Source organism: Leopardus geoffroyi, chromosome B4, assembly GCF_018350155.1.
Source record: "Leopardus geoffroyi isolate Oge1 chromosome B4, O.geoffroyi_Oge1_pat1.0, whole genome shotgun sequence".
NCBI classification, from domain to species: Eukaryota; Metazoa; Chordata; class Mammalia; order Carnivora; family Felidae; genus Leopardus; species Leopardus geoffroyi.
In genome coordinates, this window is record NC_059341.1 from 58,681,618 (window position 1) to 58,700,946 (window position 19,329).

General features: G+C 41.9%; 1 protein-coding gene and 1 long non-coding RNA gene across 2 annotated transcripts in view; one reads left to right on the forward strand and one right to left on the reverse strand.

The window, feature by feature from the left end:
• The window catches only part of BCAT1 (branched chain amino acid transaminase 1), a 107,690-nt gene that overhangs the window by 77,624 nt on the left and 10,737 nt on the right, over window positions 1–19,329 (reverse strand). The gene's annotated exons all lie outside the window — the stretch shown is intronic.
• Window positions 5,143–5,899, forward strand: LOC123591732. Its single transcript, XR_006709472.1, has 3 exons — window positions 5,143–5,228; window positions 5,353–5,425; window positions 5,870–5,899. It is a non-coding gene; the product is annotated as an uncharacterized LOC123591732 (long non-coding RNA).

The following is a 19,329-nucleotide window of genomic DNA, read 5'->3' on the forward strand; positions in this document are numbered from 1 at the left end:
CTCTGGGCTGACAGCAGCAAACCCGATCTGGGGATCAAACTCAAGAACCGCGAGATCATGACCTGAACTGAAATCAGAGGCTCAACCGACTGAGCCACCCGGGCGCCCCTGTGACAAGGTATTTTAGCCAGCTCTCCCACCCATCCCAAATTCTGACCCCTGCCCCTGACTCTCTGGCTGTCTGTTCCCTACTCTCCCTCTCTCCAGCGACACATTTAACTATTTCAGTCCTTCTTTTGGGCATCAGGCCTTCTCACAGCTGGCCGTCTGCCTGAAACACACCCGTGCCATTGGCTGGTTCTCTCATCCCCCTTTATCAGTTTATGGGGCACTCCGTCCTCAGGGAGACACCCCTGAACCCTATCAAGGCTGCCATAGGCCCCTCTGCTATTTTTTTTTCATAGAATTATTTCCACTTCAAAATAACTGCCATACTTTATTGGAATTATTTGATTCATGCTGCTCTAATTTCTGTGATGGTAAATTGTGCCTGTTTGTTCCCCCTCACCCAATGCCAGGCACAAGGTTGAGATTTAACTATCCATTAAATTGTAACTCTGATTTTTAAAAAGTATATATTTAACATGCTTCAGAATTTTCACTGCTAAAGTTCACAAGATAACAGACTAAAAATGTCCTCAGAAACCCACTCTTCCCCTAGATGTAGGTTTCTTTCTTCACCAAAAGGCTCTCCCTCACCCTAAATCTTTCTCTTTCCTTTTCCTCTTTCCTGTTCCTTCTCTTCCCTTAACCAGTCATAACAGGGGTTTTCAATGTATTCTATTAAGGGATTGGACCAGTGCTTTCCAATAGAACTTTCTACAAGGATGGAAATGTTCTGTACCTGCACCAGGCCACATGAGACTACTGAGCATCCAAATGTGGTCAGTGTACCTAAGGAACTGAATTTTTAATTTTGCCTAATTTTTATTTATATCTTAATACGCCATGTGGCTCTGGTCTCAGGGCAGGTTTGGGCATTGTCATATGTTTGGTCATAGCAGAAGGTTGGTATCCTGGCTCTATCACTTATTAGCTCTATGACCTTTAGCAAATTACTAGCCTGTTTTGAGTCTCACCTTTAAAATCAGAGCAGGGGCGGCACCTGGGTGGCTCAGTCAGTTGAGCACCTGACCCTTAATTTTGGCTCAGGTCATGATCTCATGATTCAGGGTTCAAGCCCGGCATCAGGCTCTGCTCTGACAGTGCAGGGACTGCTTGGGATTCTCTCTCTGTCCCTCTCCCATGCTCTCTCTTTCTCTCAGAAATAAAATAAACATTGAAAAATAAAATAAAATCAGAGTAAAAATTAAAGCAGTGATGAGATTCAGCATGAAGATATGTACAAAGGACTCAGCAGTACTTAGCATCTTGCTCAATAAATGTTAGCTATTGTTACATTTCTATTTTTTAACTTTAAAAAAATGATTGTTCTTCACTTGTAAGTAGTTGCCCTTGGATTATCTATATTAATGATCAGAACAATATTATATGGGCGAAAACCTTAAAAATATCTAGTTAGCTTTTCAAGTGTTTCTCTTTTTTTAATAATAAACAGTTTAAAAATAAGGCTGTTTGGCTCATAAAACAAACTGCATACCTATTATTTACATGCTTTCTGCTTGCCTTTGGGAAGGCACAGACAGATGAGGCGCCCTGAGAAAGCCCCATCTCCGGTCTCTGGAAACCAGAGAACTGGTTCAGTGAACCAGAAAGAAATCTTGACAAAAGAATTAGTTGGGCTTATTCAATGCCAAACCCCTTAATCAAATAAAATGAGTAATTCTTTGTAGTACATATATAGTTACTGTATCTGTTTCCTAGGGCTGTTGTAACAAAGTATCATAAACTGGCTGGCTTAAAACCACAGAAACTGTCTTGCAGTTCTAGAGGCTAGGTATGGGCGACACATGCTAAACCTGCAGTGGAGGGACGCCTGGGCAGCTCAGTTGTTTGGCTCAGGTCATGGCTCACAGTTTGTGAGTTCAAGCCCTGCATCAGGCTCTGTGCTGACAGCTCAGAGGCTGGAGCCTGCTTCAGATTATGTCTCTCTCTCTCTGTCTCTCTGCCCCTCCCCTGCTTGTGCTCTCACACTCTCAAAAATAAATAAATAAACATTAAAAACAAAACAAACAAACAAAAAAAACCCTGCAGTGGAAAATCCTTTGCCTCTCTTCCAGCTGCTGGTAACCCCAGGTGTCCCTTGGCTTACAGAGTCTCCGAAGGGGGTGATTACAGGTGTCTCTATTTTCCTCCTAAAGACACAATTCATATTGGACTAAGGCCCCTCTTAATTCAGTTTCACCTCATTCTAACTTGATTACATCTGCAAAGTCCCCCATCTTCAAATAAGATCACATTCACAGGTATTGGAGTTCAGGATTTCAACATATCTTTTTGGGGGGACTCAATTCAACTCGTAACAGTTAACTAACTTTATTTCAAATTAAATGATCATAGCACCTTTAATGTCATGTTTTCTATCTTGAGCAATAATATTTTTACCAATAAAATGAATTGATTTACAAAATAAAAGGACTTTCACACAACGCTCCATTAGGACTTGATGATTTTATGGGGACGGATTCTTAGCAAAATTTGCTTACCATGTACAAAAGATCAATCACAAAAGCATACCTCTAGATGTTCCCTTTCCTTTCTCACCCCATTCAGTATGTCACCAATTCACACTAGGACTTCTGTATGCACGTTTCTCCGCCTGCGTCTCTCCTTCCTCAATGCTCCTTACCTGGTGACAGTCCCCCTGTTGGTCTCCTTGGCCCCATCCTTGATCTTCCACCTTCTCCTCTATCTGATACATCCCCAAGCTGTCATCAGAGTGCTTGCTCTATAAAGTGTCTACACCAGCCCCTCCCCAACTCAAAACCATAAGAATATCTGCTACCGATCCAGCCAGTTATGATACTGTGGGTCCTTTGGTGCACATCTTCTTATCTAATACTCGAAAGTGGCCCCACTGCACCCCACAGATCCTATCTTCTCCATTGTCAGAGATGTTAGCTAAATTCCCCAAGATCGAGGCTATAGGTCAAGTCACTGTGACAAGGTATGTGATCTTACCTACCATTCTGAGTCCTTCCAGTGGATTCAAATTTTTTGACTATACGCCCCGTAAGGAAAAGTTTTAGCATATGTGGCCGACTGTAGTTTTCAATGATGGCCATAATATGCTCTTCTGTTCCAACCCCATCACGAGGTGGTTTATTTTCCCCGCGCTTTTGAATCTGGGTAGGCCCTGCGACTATTTTGACCAATAGAATATGGCACAAATGTGGAAGTAACACTGTTCCAATTTTAGGGGCATACTTTAACAGGCCCAGAAGCTCCTGCTTCCTTCCTCTTGGAAGGCATGGGGTCTCCCCCATTTGGAACCCAGACACCATGCTATAGAAAGCCCAAAGCCCACGGAGAGGCCACGTGCAGGCTCACTTGTCAACAACCCAGATGAACTCCCTGCCGACATCCAGTATCAACTGTGAGTGTCTATCTTGTACATCCACACCGTACAGCTCCCAGAAGACCGACTGAAACCACAGGAGAAACCTCACGTTAAAACTACCCTGCTGAGGGGCGCCTGGGTGGCTCAGTCGGTGAAGCGTCCAATTTGGCTCAGGTCATGATCTTGTGGTTTGTGAGTTCGAGACCCACGTCAGGCTCTGTGCTGGCAGCTCAGAGCCTGGAGCCTGCTTCAGATTCTGTGTTTCCCTCTCTCTCTGCCCCTAACCCACTCCCATTCTGTCTCTGTATCTCTCAAAAATAAATAAACACTAAAAAAAAAATTAAAAAAAAAAAAAAAACTACCCTGCTGAGTCCAGACAACCTATAGACCATGAGAGACAATAGTACCTTGCTGTTTTAAGCCACAAAGTTTTGGGTGGGTTGGTTATATAGAAATATATATGTTTAACCAAAGCAGCATGCAAGCCTAACATGTCTGTTTAGTTATCATGAAAATAATCTAATACATAATAACTCATACACACAAATAGGAGTAAAAAAGATGAGATAATCAGGGCACCTGGGTGGTTCAGTCAGTTAAGCATCCGACTTCAGCCCAGGTCATGATCTCACAGTCTGTGAGTTCAAGCCCTGCGTTGGGCTCTGTGCTGACAGCTCAGAGCCTGGAGCCTGCTTCCAGATTCTGTGTCTCCCTCTCTCTTGGTCCCTCTCTCCCCCTCACGTTCTATCTCTTTCTCTCAAAAATAAACGTTAAAAAAAAAAAAGATGAGATAATCATTAAAAATTCTTATTTTTTGAAAATATCTGATGAATTATGGTTGTTTTCCTATACCATCCTTGACTAAAGGCCCCAATATACACAAGACCCAAGTAATCATTAATGATAGTAGACATAAATGCCTTGTAAAGTCTTCTTGATGATACCAAAATTTTGTGGCCCACTGCTTGTCAGTTCTGATTAAATCATTGATATTTTTATCTTGGAATATGGATAATGGAGAGCTTGTAAGAAGTGTTGACAAAATATTAGTTGTCTTATTTTTGTTATATCCTTGTGTTTATATTACCAATATTTTCTTTATTCTGATTCTATGATTTTAAATTTTTTGTTTGTGTTTGTTTTGTTTGCAGAAATCTTTTAAGGCCCGTTGTCCCTTTTGCAAGGATTATCAATTAACACTGGCTGGCGTAATCTGTAAATCTCCTTAACCAGGCTCGCATAAATTGCCACAATCACAACCTGCTGAAAGAGGGCAAATGCAGGTGGCCCCTTGGGGCAGTGGCCGCACTCCCTCTCCCCAAGGAAAGTTTATGACAGCACGATCATCTGGTGCACAGACTGAGCAGAGGGTGCCCATGTCGACCCCTGCAAGTTAAATACGAGTAATTTTTTCTGCATATTAAAGAACACACACACACAATCAATGCTTCGGACACCCCAGGGGTCTCTGGGGCACACACTCGGCTTGGAAACCATGGGGCTCCAAGGGCAGATTCCTGAGTTCAGTCTGTGTGCGGGGGTTCTGCACATTGTGGACCTGCCTGTCAGGATTCTTTCTTTAATCTCTCACTTCCTGACCTTCCCCTCCCCCTCATTTGCACCTCCCATTTCCCTTGGTCCACAGAAGAAACTCTCAGCACGCTAGGTCACCCAGCAGTACTCTACAGAGAAGCGACAGGACAGAGTGAAACAGACAAGATTCCAGATAGAATCTAGACTAGAAATTTCATTTCATGTCTGGAAACAAGTAAGTTTCTAATTTTGCTTTTTACCAACATAGAAGCATATATTAACTTCTGGGAGGGAGAAATTAATCCTAATTAAATGAGCCTTGTTTTTTTGTTTTTGTTTTTGTTTTTGTTTTAATCCAGAGTATTCTATCCTGATTTCGTTAGAGAACATTTTGTTTTACACTAGTACCTAAGGAGTTGCTAAGATAAGTTGGTAAGATTCCAGGTTAATCTACTTGGAGGAAATTAACCGCAAAAAGAAAAGGCACTGGGCTACAACCCGGATGTGTTAAGTTTTATTCATGATTGTTAAGTGCATTATTTACAGTAAAATCCACAATATATTACCACTAAGATAAACTAGTTTTAATTATGTGGTAAATAGGAAAGACATGAGAAGTGGTTGGTGCTTGACACTGAGCAAAAGATAAACATAAAGGAAAATGTGGTATTTTGGAATAGAGTAGCCTTTTGGAAAATGTTAATGACAATGCCTTTCCTGTGAGTGTAATACATGCTCAAGAAAATATAAAATCCTACTTTCTCTGGATATGTCCCTCTTGCTCTAAGATATGTCATTCCCTATCAGAAGTAAACAGGACACTGAACCCCTCTCTTTTTTTTTTTTTTTTTTAATGTTTATTTATTTTTGAGACAGAGAGAGACACAGCATGAGCAGGGAAGGGGCAGAGAGAGAGGGAGACACAGAATGTGAAGCAGGCTCCAGGCTCTGAGCTGTCAGCACAGAGCCTGACACGGGGCTCAAACTCACGAACTGTGAGATCATGACCTGAGCCGAAGTCGGACACTCAACCAACTGAGCCACCCAGGCGCCCCTGAACCCCTCTCTTTGAGAAGATGCCAAGTACACAACAGAGACACAGATGGGAAGAGTGAGTCTACCAAGCTTTCTCCTGGTGAGAAGGGGCATGCCTCGTGTTTGTCATTCCTGGTCTTATAAACTTCAAATACTCTGATTTTAATATGGAGAGATAAGGCAGGGAAGCATTCCATGTGTCCCTCACCCGGATGAAACAAGGACCCACCCCTCTTCAGTGTTTCTCTCCCGCCCTGATGGTTCCAGACCAGAATTAGGGGATGGAAGAGGCAAGATCTTTAAACAAAATTTGTCATTGCTCCTGCTGCTTCCATCTTTAACACAGTCTGAATGTGGACTATGGCAACACACACCAAACTTCCAGTTTCTGATGCCACCCTTCACCCCTAATGGGGAGAAACAGCAGTGACACAGACATGAAGCCTGGCAGTGGGTTTATGGTGACTTGATTAGAGAAGGTTTTGCTGACGTGATAATCCCAGCCATCCATTTCTTTATGCTCTGGCGGCTTGCTGGACAATTTGGAGTGAATGAAAGAGAAGCTTTTCTTTTGTAGAGCAGGAGAAGGGCCGTTTTGTAACGGGAGGTGGCAAAGAGAACTGGCAAGATGCTTCCTCCTTGGCAGGGCTTAGGAAAGACTTACAGAAAGGTTAGGAGCCTTGAATTTGGTTGACTTCCTAACACTCGTGTGTCCCGTGTACCGCTGCCGAAAGTCATCTTGCATCCCTAGAGGTGTAAGTTCTGCAGGCTGGAGACACGGGGTTAGCCTTACGTTTACTAGAGCAGTTATGACACTTGATTACTGCCTTGCTTGTTTGTGCAGCAGTCTCTGCCTGTCGGGCAGTGACTTCATTTTCTTTTGGATTTCTGGGCCTTAGTACACATCCAGGCTAACGTACGAACCTCAAAAAATATTTTCTGAATAAATTTTTGGAATGTATAAATCCACCATGTTTTTGTTTAAGGTAAAAATTAATATGATGGATGTTGGCTAAACTTATTATGGTAAGAAAAAAATTGATAGACGAGCTGATATGTTTCTCTCTCTCTCTCTCTCACTCACACACACACACAAATGGGGAAAGAGGGAGAGCAAGAGAGCAAGAAAGCAGACACCTGTATACACTGTATTGTGTCAGGCATAAAATAATCAAAAATAGATTTTCAATGTGCTCACTTGTTCAAGCTCTGTGTCATCGATATATTGAAGCTTACGCACTAAAACTGCCTTCATCTACTTACAAGGTATTTTGCTTATGTCCTCTAATTTCTGGATAGTCCCTTTGGAACTTTTTTCTGAATCTTATTAAGACATGAGTTCTGAGTCCATTACAAGATTTTGTTTCAAGCTCTAGCTCATTGTCTAGTTCATATGTGACCTTGACATATCAGCTAATATCTCTAAACCTCACATTAATATCTCTGAAGTTCAGCTACCTTCCCTATAGAGGTAAAAATGAAATACGTGAGAGCATTTTGCAAACCATTGAACAGAATATGTCACAGTCATTTCTTTGTTCTAACATAAGGTTATCAAGGTTCTAAAGAGACCCTATAATACAGCAGTGAAGCACATAGACTGTAGAGTGACATTGCCAGACTTCATAGTTTTGCAAGCTTAATCTAGTTATCGCATCTCTCTGTATCTCACTTTCCCCATTTGTGAAATGCTGTAAGTAACAGAGTTTTCATGAGGACCAAATGAGACATTCACAAAAGCCCATGCTGGCACCCAGCATTTATGCTGGTTATAATTATTACAGTGAAGATTCACATTGAATCTGAAGGTATTTAGAGAAATTTTGGCATCTGTGAAATTGGAATTATTTATCATTTTAGAGTGAAGAAAGGATCCGCAGATACTTCACTTCTCTAAAACCGAACCTTGCTGCATGGCTTCCTTAGAACCCTGCTGCCTGGCTGAGAAAAGGTGGTTTGGCCTTAGATGCTCCCTAAGCATCTAAGGAACACATGGCCTTAGACCACTCCATGTGGCCAGAACTTCTACCGTTGTACTAGGAGGTCCACAGTGCTTTTTAGCCTTTCCTCAGATTACTGGAGCAATTTTCTACTGGACATCCTTTACTCTTTGGATTAGGTGCAGTCCTCAAGTGAGTTAAAACTTGCTTCCTCAAAAAGTCTGGTTAACTTATTTCTCTACTTTAAAAAAAAATGGTATGGAAGCTCTTTCTCACCAATGATGGTGGCAAACATTTTTTCCCACCGTAAGTAAGCCCAATAGATGACAGTCTCAATTTACAAAACAGATGTATCATAGGGTCTCTGATATGCTAAAGTTTTGCCACAGATGGCTTTTATTTTTTCTTAATGTTTTCTTTATTTTTGAGAGAGAGAAAGAAACAGAGTCCAAATGGGGACTGAGCAGAGAGAGGGAGACACAGAATCTGAAGCAGGCTCCAGGCTCTGAGCTGTCAGCACAGAGACTGACCAGGGACTCAAACTCAGGAGATCAAGACCTGAGGTGAAGTGGGAAGGCCTAACTCACTGAGCCACCCAGGAGCCCCTACAAATGGCTTTTAAATAGCAATTCGCTTTGGGCATTTGAATGGGATTCATTTACAAAATAAAAGCAGATCTTAGGACTTTAAAATAACGCAATCACCTATTGGGTAAAAATAGGCTCAACAGTAAAGAACTGCATCTCTCTCAACCAGTCTATCTTCTGCCATAAAACAAGACAGTTTTAAAAGTGTTAGCATACCTGTGTGTTTTATGTTTACGTGGTGTTTTCTGCCGTGGTGATTCCAGCTACTTCAAATCATCAGAAAAATAGCCTATTGGTCATAAATTATGTCAGATCAAATAAAATATCCTATATCAGGTCTAAATTGCAATTCATCATCACCATACAACTCTTTAAAGCAGATAGCAGTAAAAAGTAAGTAAGGTTTAGTCACAGGAAGTTGGGGGAAGTATAAGATAAAGAAGACTAACGAGAAATGATTTGGGGAGGCAGGGCAAGGATTATTAAGGAATATGTATGCCACTAGTTTATTCTATGGGCAACGGGGAACATTTTTAAGGCACTTGATTCAAGAAGTTACAGGTAGGGCACCTGGTGGCTTAGTCGATTAAGCATCTGACTCTTGCTATCTGCTCAGGTCATGATCTCATGGCTTGTGAGTTCCAGCCCCACATCGGGCTCTGTGCCGATAGTGAAGGAGCATGCTTGGGATTCTCTCCCTCTCTTTCTGCCTTTCCCACACTTGGGCACACACACATGCACACACGCTCTCTCTCAAAATAAATAAATTTAAAAAAAAGGCTACGGGTGATATCAGTCTCCCAAGAATGTATAGAATGGGTTGGAGCAAGAGGAACTGGAAGATGGATGCCCTCTGGGGAGTTATTCCAGCTTCCTGGGGCCTGAACAGAAAACAGGAGCAGACAGGGAGCGGTAGCAATTCTGCAGTCTGCAGAAAGTGCACTGCCCAGATGGCAGACAAGGGAGGGACAGGCAGTTTGGATCCAAAGCCTCCAGTCTCGCCCCATCATGTTTTACATATGTAAATAGCACGAATGGACAGTTCTCCAGGATACAGGACTCTGAATGCGAGACTGCTCTAAATCTGGAGCCACAGAGCCAAAAGTCAATATCCTCTGGGATTCTGCCTTTAATGAGCCTGATTTGTACTCTTCCTGAAAGTCAGCTTTGATAGTGTGGTGTGGTGCTTGTGGTGTTGAGGCATGTTACATACCAGTCAGAAGGCATCCTCAGTGCTTTGCTTTCTTGATCCTAAGAGATATCAAATACCTTGGAGACCTTTGTATTATTTAATGAGACATTCAGCAGCATTCCCTCCATCTCAAGGCAGCCGACGGACAAACTTTGTAAGAAGTTTGTAGAGGACGTGGATTTATGATGTATCCTTGGAACATTTTCTTTTAATAGTTCCCACTAGTCACAACTTGAGAAACTTCAAAGTTCCTCTCTAAATCCACTCACTGCCCCTTCCTCACTTCTGTAACTTTCTGCCATCAGAATATATAGTTTGCGTTTACAGATTACCAGGCACACGACAAAGGAAAGCATGAATAAAAGAGAAGAAGAAAAAAGGGAAAACTGTCTTAGTCCATTCGGACTACTATCACAGAATACCGCAGACTGGGAAGCTTATAAATGACAGAAATTTCCTTCTCACAGTTCTAGAATCTGGAAATCCAGAATCGCAGTGCCAGCATGGCTGGGGAGGGCCCTCTTTTGAGTTACAGACTCCTCATTGTCCTCACATGACGAAGGGGCAAGGGATCGGTCTAGAGCCTCTTTGATACAGCAGTAATCCCAGTCCTGAAGGATTAGTCACCTCCCAGAGGCCCCACCTCCTAATGCCATTCCCTTGGGGGGTTAAGATTCAACATGTGATTTTGGGGAGGACACATTCAGATGACAAAACAAGTCCCAAATTATTTTATGATAGTTGTTAGGTGGTGAACACACATGTATGTTTCAGTGAAAGAACCAGGGGCCCTTATAAACTGGCATGTGAACCTGGCGTTCCCATCAGATGAGTCATCAAAGATTTGAGAGTTAATTTACTTGAATAGATGTAATAGTGCTACCTGACGAAAAGATATGAGCAGACACACATGAACACAATACGTGCTCTATGGGAACAGTGAACATACTCCATAATAACAACCACCCTCTATCAGATGCACCCTTCATCAGGCCCTTAGTTCCACACACATTTTATCCTCACAACACTATAAGGTAGATATTATTATTATTATTATTATTATTATTATTATTATTATAAACCCTATTTTACAGATGCGAAAATTGGAAGAGGTTTGATGATTTGCTAAGATGACTCACAGGATCCAGTGCTCACAGCTATGAATTATTACAGGATAAAAAAGGACACAGGGCAAACATCAGCAAAGGGTAAAGGCACGTGGGACAAAGTTCAGAGGAAGCCAGGCACAACCGTCCAAGAGTCCTCTTCCAGGGGAATCACACAGAACACTCCTCATTTCTCCAGCAACAAGTTGAGACAACGGGCAGCAGCGACTCACACAAAGAGGGTGGGGACACTGAGGCTTTTCTTTCCATGAAGCAGCTTTATTCGTGCCAGCACGGGCTCAGTGGGCAAAGACCCCAAAAGGCTGAGCCCTGAGTGCAACAGGGGTTGGTGGCCTTTTGTACAGTTTTGGCTCCTTTGTCTCCAGTCTACGGTAACATACAATCTGAAGAGGCGCTCTATGTTACGGAGTCATGACGAATGTTGTGCACACGCACATTGCCAGGTTGCCTTCCCTTGTCTTGAGGTTTTCACTGCATTCCTTAGGGAGGGGCTCTACCACAAACACATGTGAAGTGCTGTCTCCCAGGGAAACACATTTGAGACTCGGTGCTCAAGGTCTTTACTGGGGGCTGGTCATGTAAGCACCTTCTACCTAGCACATACCAAAATTTCACACTCCCAGAAGGAAAGCAGATGTTTAGTAAAAACCACATTGTTTGTACGAATAGTTTAGGCACAGTGAACCCTTATCGGGGAATTGTGGGAACGCTCTCAAAATCCAAGTTCCTAGACAACAGCCAAGGGCCAACCCTGCAAACAGACGTTTCCAAGACTGGCATTCTCAGGCCTGCTTCGTTAACTCTCTTCTGCATGGGAATAGACTGAGAGGCCTTGATTAACCATGGAGATGCAGAAGAGAGGAGCTGTCTTTAAGGAAAGGAGACATGAAGGATTCAAGTATATTTCTTATGTTCACTTTAGAGATACCCAAACTGGGTATCAGGAAGGCTGCCTTGACCAGAATAAAAGGCCCAGAACGAGGCAGAGCTGACACTAGAACCCAGGCCTTCAGACTACATGGGGGCACTTAATGAATATTACGGTAGCAAGTAGTGTGGGCAGTCCCCATCTATTTCTGTAATCAGTGACGATCCTGATCAATTTATTTAATTTTTACTCAGCTGCTGTCAGATCTTATTACAAAACAAACAAAATCCAAGTTGATTTTGCACAGGTAGCTTTTTAGTCTGTATGATGGCATGATTCGAGCACTAGACAATTTCAAGCAAGTGTATTGGTAACTTACTTTCTCATTTCCTCTTTTCTAAATGGAGGAGACCATAAATTGCCATCAATTTATTGAAAATATTGTGAGTAATTCTTAATAACTTGTAAGAAAATAACAATAACAAATTATAATGAGAGAGAAGGGAGAGAAAGGGAAACCTCTTCTTTATACCAGAATGTCAGCTGATTGATGCTGAGAATGATAGAATTAGACCAGTTACAGGATACTAAGGTCATCAAATGAAAAGTTGTTGCAGACTGGGGTATTTACACAGTCTCAAAGTATCATGCACTAATTACATATTAATTAAAAGGGGAGGAGGGGAATGCCCCTTTACAAGGGAGAGAGATGCTGGGCATCACTTTCACCAAATGACCAAATTTAACATGACTAATGGAGGTACCAGCAAACACTGTGTGTCTCCTGATGTGAGGCAATGAGGAGTATACAATCTTACCTTGGTGGTATTCTTACCTCTTACCAGGAGGTTTAATCTCAATCTAATAAAGCAATAACTAGCAAAATCTAGAATGTGGGACACCCTACAAAAAAACTGGCCTGAACTCTTCAAAACCACCCTAATATTTATAGCAGGACTATCAACAATAGCCAAATTATGGATAAAGATGTGGTGTGTGTGTGTGTGTGTGCATGCATATATATATATATATATATATATATATATATATATATATATGCATCACAGGGCATTTATGGATTCTTCACATACCCTTCTTCCCTTATCCCCACCACCAAAGAAGGCCTCTGCCCTGCAGCTCCCTACTGCAAGGATACATGCTCTGCCTCACTAATGATGCCCCTTCAGCTCTGGCTCTGGCATTATGCCCTACAGAGCCTCCAATAGCTGGGCTCTCCTTGCCCCAGCAAGCAGCCTTCTTGGACAGGGTTCCATCTAGGTGATTCCAATATGGCACCTTTCCTCAAAGTCCACATAGCTCATGGTGTTGACAAACACCCTTTCTTGACTCTCCCACCAACAGCCAGCCTTGACTGTTCCAGGAGTCAAATCTCAGTATATACCACACCAATAGGCCAGGGAACACACATCAAGTGCTCTCAAGAGCCTCTAGGCTCCACTCCAGACCCTTAAGGCAAAGGAACCCACAAATCTCCTCACAGAGTGTTTGGTAAGTATTCTGTTGGAGAGATGAGAATATCACCCCCTCCCTCCTCTGGGGTAAATAAAGAAGGGGAAATGGCAAACACACCTTGCTTGGCCAATAATTTTTTCTCCCCAAATTTGCCTCTTCTGCCTTGCCTGCTCAATCTCTAGCCTTCTCTTAAATATAAATTAGAGGTAAGTTAAGAAGTCCAAGGTTGCATAATTGGTTTTGCTGTTGTTCAGAAAGTTCTTTGGGTACACCAAACATGTCTGTTTGGAACATGGAGGTACTTTTCCCTCTGTGCTTAGCACTAGAGCCTCAGTGGAGGCCACTGTCTCATTTGACATCCTGTCTCACCCATAGAAGGTTCACACACACCTACCTCTGTGTCTCTACACCCACCTAGCACCACAGTGTAACTACCCCTTCCAGATTCCATCAGGAAATGGAAGAAATGAGCACAAAAGATCCAGGTCTGAGGGAATCTAAACACTGTTTTTAGGGGATTAAGTGAAAACCCACTTAATGATGAAATTCGTAGTCCCCTACCCCTGGTGGGCCTGTAGAACACTGGCAGGAAGTCCTTTGCAAATTGGATGATTCTTCTTGCAAAAACTACATAATATCCTGAGAACATACCTAGAGTTAAGATTATCTGGGAGTGCTCCAGTGAAACAGCCTAGTCACTTCCATGTGGTCATATAACCGAAACACCCAGAGAAGGAGCCAGGCAGAACTTCTCTATAGGCTTCTTTTTTTTTTTTTTTTTTAATTTTTTTTTTTCAACCTTTATTTATTTTTGGGACAGAGAGAGACAGAGCATGAACGGGGGAGGGGCAGAGAGAGAGGGAGACACAGAATCGGAAACAGGCTCCAGGCTCTGAGCCCTCAGCCCAGAGCCTGACGCGGGGCTCGAACTCACGGACCGCGAGATCATGACCTGGCTGAAGTCGGACGCTTAACCGACTGCGCCACCCAGGCGCCCCTCTATAGGCTTCTTAATGCCTAGATAGATTGCTACAAGTCACCAGATATTTCAAGAAAGCCTACTAACATGAAAGGTAAATTCCGTGGCGCCTGGGTGGCTCAGTCGGTTAAGCGTCCAACTTCAGCTCAGGTCACGATCTCGCGGTCTGCGAGTTCGAGCCCCGCGTCAGGCTCTGGGCTGATGGCTCAGAGCCTGGAGCCTGCTTCCGATTCTGTGTCTCCCTCTCTCTCTGCCCTTCCCCCGTTCATGCTGTGTCTCTCTCTGTCTCAAAAATAAATAAACGTTAAAATTTTTTTTTTTTTAAATAAATAAAAAAAGAAAGGTAAATTCCTCCACCAAAAAAAAAAAAAAAAAAACCAGAAACAAAAATGGGTGTTGGGGAGGGGCGATGAAGAGAGCAAAAGAAAATATTTTAATTAATTTTCTCAAAAATATAGGTTTTAATTAACTTCCTCAGAGGGCCTCCTGGGTGGCTCAGTCTGTTAAGTGGCCGACTTTGGCTCAGGTCATGATCTCGCAGTTCGTGGGTTCAATCTGTGCTGACAGCTCAATGCCTGGAGCCTGCTTCAGATTCTATGTCTCCCTCTCTCTCTGCCCCTCCCTCACTTGCAGTCTGCCTCTCTCTCTCTCTCCCCAAAATAAATAAACATTAAAAAAAATTTTTTTTAATTAACTTCCTCAGAAATACAGGGAAGATTCTTTTATTCATGAAACAATAGGAATAGAGAATTTTAAAAGCTCTTAGAAATAAGAAGGCTAAAATTTTAGAATTTCAAGAAAAAGGTTAGAAGAAAAACATTGATAAAAATCATCCCCTAACCCAAAAAAATGGATACAAGGAGAGAAAAAATTTAAAAATGAGAAGATCAGTTACAGGGGTCTAACATGAAACTAATATAAGTCTAAGAAGAAGAAAACAGGGAAAGAAGAGGGGAAGAAACTATCAAAGACATATGACCAGAAAACTTCCTAGGATGGATAAGGGCTCATGCCATCATAGAGTTTCTAAACACAAGCAATAAAAAGAGATCCTGTATACTTCATGGAAGAACAAAAAATAGGTTACATAAAAAAGTGTATTTAACTAAGAGTGCCCTTGGTGTTGGGGTACCTGGATGGCTCAGTCGATTAAGTGTCCGACTTCAGCTCAGGTCATGATCTCGCAGTCCGTGAGTTCGAGCCCACGTCAGGCTCTGTGCTACAGCTCAGAGCCTGGAGCCTGTTTCAGATTCTGTGTCTCCCTCTCTCTATGACCCTCCCTCGTTCATGCTCTCTCTCTGTCTCAAAAATAAATTTAAAAAAAAAGTTAAAAAAAAATTTAAGAGTGCCCTTGGTGTTCTCATTAGTGACACAGGACACTAGTAAACAATTATTTTAAAATTTTAAAAGGCAATTATTTTAAAATTTTATGGAAAATCATTTTTAAACTAGAAAGTTATTCACAATCAAATACCAATGTAGTGATAGTAGAACAAAAGCATTTTGAGGCATGCAAGGATCAAAACACTGACCTCTCCTGTGCTCTTTATTTGACAACTATTGGAGCATAATTCTCCACACAGACAAGGAAGTAAACCAAGAAAGAGGAAGCCATACAATCCAAAAGTCTGGAGACCTAACACAGAGGATAAAAGAGGCTAAGGGGAAGTCTTAGAAAGATACCAGGACAGACTGGAGTAAGAATAAGGAGGGTACCAGGAAAAAGAGTTGAGAAAAAGAGGAACTGACATTTGACCTATGCAAAATTTTGTTCGGAACCCTATTGGGCAGGTGGGAAGAATCATAATAAATACATAGTAAAGTAAATAAATGGAAGAAAATAATGCAATAACTGCAGGAAAAGCAAATGTTGTGCAAGAAAAAAATGTGACCATAATATACTACTTGACTCACCAATGACTCTTAAAAATGTGATTCTTTCTGTGGCTCAACACTCACCCAACCCTCCACCCTCCATTCCCTTCTCCCTACCCCTGCCCAGGAGCATTCACTGCACTAGAATAAAATGTACACTCTTCAGCACCATTTAAAGGAGTTTTCATTCCTATAACTTTCCCCCTGGCTCACTAAACCCCAGGAAATCTCATTTGTTCCTCCCTCTGCATGGGATGCTCATTTTCAAATCACCCTATAGTGTTTTCCTGTGTATGTAGTGCTCAGGTCATGTCTCAAAGTTCACCTTCTCTCTGAAGATTTCCCTGACCAGCCAGTATGAATGAGTCTGTCTTCCCCTCAACTCTGTCACTATAACATCATTTCATTTCATTTTCTTCCTATTACACCACTAATTGAAATATTTGGTACCAGTATATGAGAGTAAATTATGATATTACTTACTATTTATATAGGACTTATTTTGGATCATGTGCTGTTACAAATGCTTTACACTTGTTATTTTATGTAATCCTCACAGCATCTCTATGAGGTAAGGTACTATTATTACCACAATTTTTTTTTAATTAATTTATTTTTTTTGAGACAGAGAGAGACAGAGCATGAACAGGGGAGGAGCAGAGAGAGAGGGAGATACAGAGTCTGAAACAGGCTCCAGGCTCTGAGCTGTCAGCACAGAGCCCGACGCAGGGCTCGAACTCACGGACCTCCAGATCATGACCTGAGCCAAAGTCGGACGCTTAACCGACCAAGCCACCCAGGCGTCCCCCCACATTTTTTTTTTTAAAATAAGAAAACTTAGGCACAAATAACTTGCCAGAGGTCGATCATAAGCAAAGCCAGGACTCAAAACATCTGCAGTCTGGCCCCGGTTTGTGCTCATAACTACCATGTTACATGACCTTTCCCTGAAATGGCCAGGAGGGCAGCGACTTTGCCAACTCTTCATCCTTATGGCCTCAAGATCTTTAGCAGTGCCTGATATTTACATAGTGGGTACTCTACGAACATTTGTCCAATAAATGCATTACAGTATCTGAGGTAATCATCCTGAGGGAAATGGAAAGGAGGTAAGTATTTTGTTTGGAAACCAGTATTTGGCTTGGAAATCTCAACTACATACCCAACTTCATCACCTACAAGTTCTGCTTTCCACATAACTATAATACATTAAGCTTTCTTCCATATTTAACAAGGATGACCTTTCCTCAGGTTTCCATGAACACGTTCTTCAATGTTTCCTGAGCCCTCATTGGTAGTGCTTTTAACATCCATGTTTCTACCAATAGTTTGTGACTTTTTAGATATTCTGTAAGATTCTATACATTTTCTGTATCCTATTCCTCACTTCCTTCTAAGTCCTCACCAGCAGCACTTTTGATTTCCATATTCTAACCAGCAGTCCATTCATTTCAAGGCAATCTCTGCTTTGTCTATCATGGTCCTCAAAGTTCTTCCATTCTCTGGCCAATGCTCAATTCAAAGCCTCTTCTACATTTTTAGGTATTTGTTACAGAAGCACCCTGTTTCCAGGTACCAAAATCATTTTGGTATTCATTTCCTAATGCTGCTGTAACAAATTAGTGCAAATTTTGTGGCTTAAAATAACAGAAATTTATTATCTTACAGATTTGGAAGTCACAAGTCCTAAGGCAATGTGTTCACATCGACTGCATTCCTTCTGGAGGCGCTAGGATGAGAATTTGCTTACTTGCCTTTTCCAGCTTCTAGAAGTCATAGAAGCCGCTTAACAGTCTTTGGTTCATGGCCACTTCCTCCTCCATCTTCAAAGCAAGCAGTGAAGCATGTGCAAATCTAATTCTCTCTCTCTCTCTCATACACACTCCCCTCTGCTTCCATTATCACATCTTCTTCTCACCATGACCATCCTGCTCCCTCTTGTAAAGACCCTTGTGATTACAATGGCCTACCCAGATAATCAAGGAAAATCTCCCTATCTCAAGATCTGTAACTTAATCACATCTGCAAAATCTCCTTTATAATACAGTTTCTGGCAATTAGGTCATGAACATCATTGAGGAGCCATTATTGAGCCTACCACACTCATCAACCATCTATAACAAGCCAGGTATTAGAATACATACGGTTGCATGGTAGTAAAAAGCAGTATATTGCCTGCCATTAAGAAATGTATGCTCTAGTGGGAGAGTCAGACATCAGTCCCAAAACCACAATGATAATCATACCAATAAACAATTACACATTGCAGTTAGTGCTCCGAAAGCCTGGGAATCACAGGGGGTCATGAGAGTCTTTGTGAGGTAACAACATGCAATCTGAGGCTGGCAGGGTGATAAGACGCTGGCTAGATCAACAGTAGGAAGACAATCCCTTCCAGGCAGAGGGATTCCCAAGTACAAAAGCCCTGAAGAAAAAGTTTGGGGGCTAAGGGGTAACAAGGTATGGTTGCAAAAGTGAGAGGAACTAGATCCCTCTGGGACTTCTATGGTAGGGACTTTGGGTTTTATTCAAAGCATAACTGAAAGGGGTTCACTACTTTTTTTAAGCAGATGGATGATGTAATTACTTTGCTCTATGGAGAACAGATTAGGGGTAGGAGGTGGAGGTGAGCAAGAGGTGAGCAAGAAACATACACACACAGTAAAACCTTGGATTGTAACTCATTCTGCGAGTGTTCCACAAAATGAGCAAATATTTCTAATACATTTTAACTTGATAAATGAGCGATGTCTTGCAATAGGAGTAGTACGTGATGCCAGTGTCACATGATCACAACTGAGCCAAAAGTTCTTGAAATTTGCTTTGATATACAAGTACTTTGGATTATAAGCATGTTTCCAGAATGAGGTATGGTTGCAATCAAGGTTTTACTGTATATTCAGTGAGGAGAAGACAGTGACTTGAACTGGACACAAGGAAGTTAAAATGGAGAGAGCTGTACAAATATCAGATATATCTTGGACCAAAAATAACCCGAGGACTTGTAATTTAGTGTCATTCAAAAGTCCAGGGTATAGCCATAGGTGTGCGTTGCATCTGGGAAATATAGCAAGTTAATGGAGATGAGAAATTAAAGTGACTGAGATACCAAAAAGGGAAATGAGCCACCCATGTACCTTGAAATAATACAGGAAAACAAGACTTGGGTTGGAAGAGAGAATTGGGAGCCAAGTGCTAAAATCTTCAGGGGATAATGGGGGCAAAGTAACCAGGAGGTCTTTCAATGATCATTACAGGAG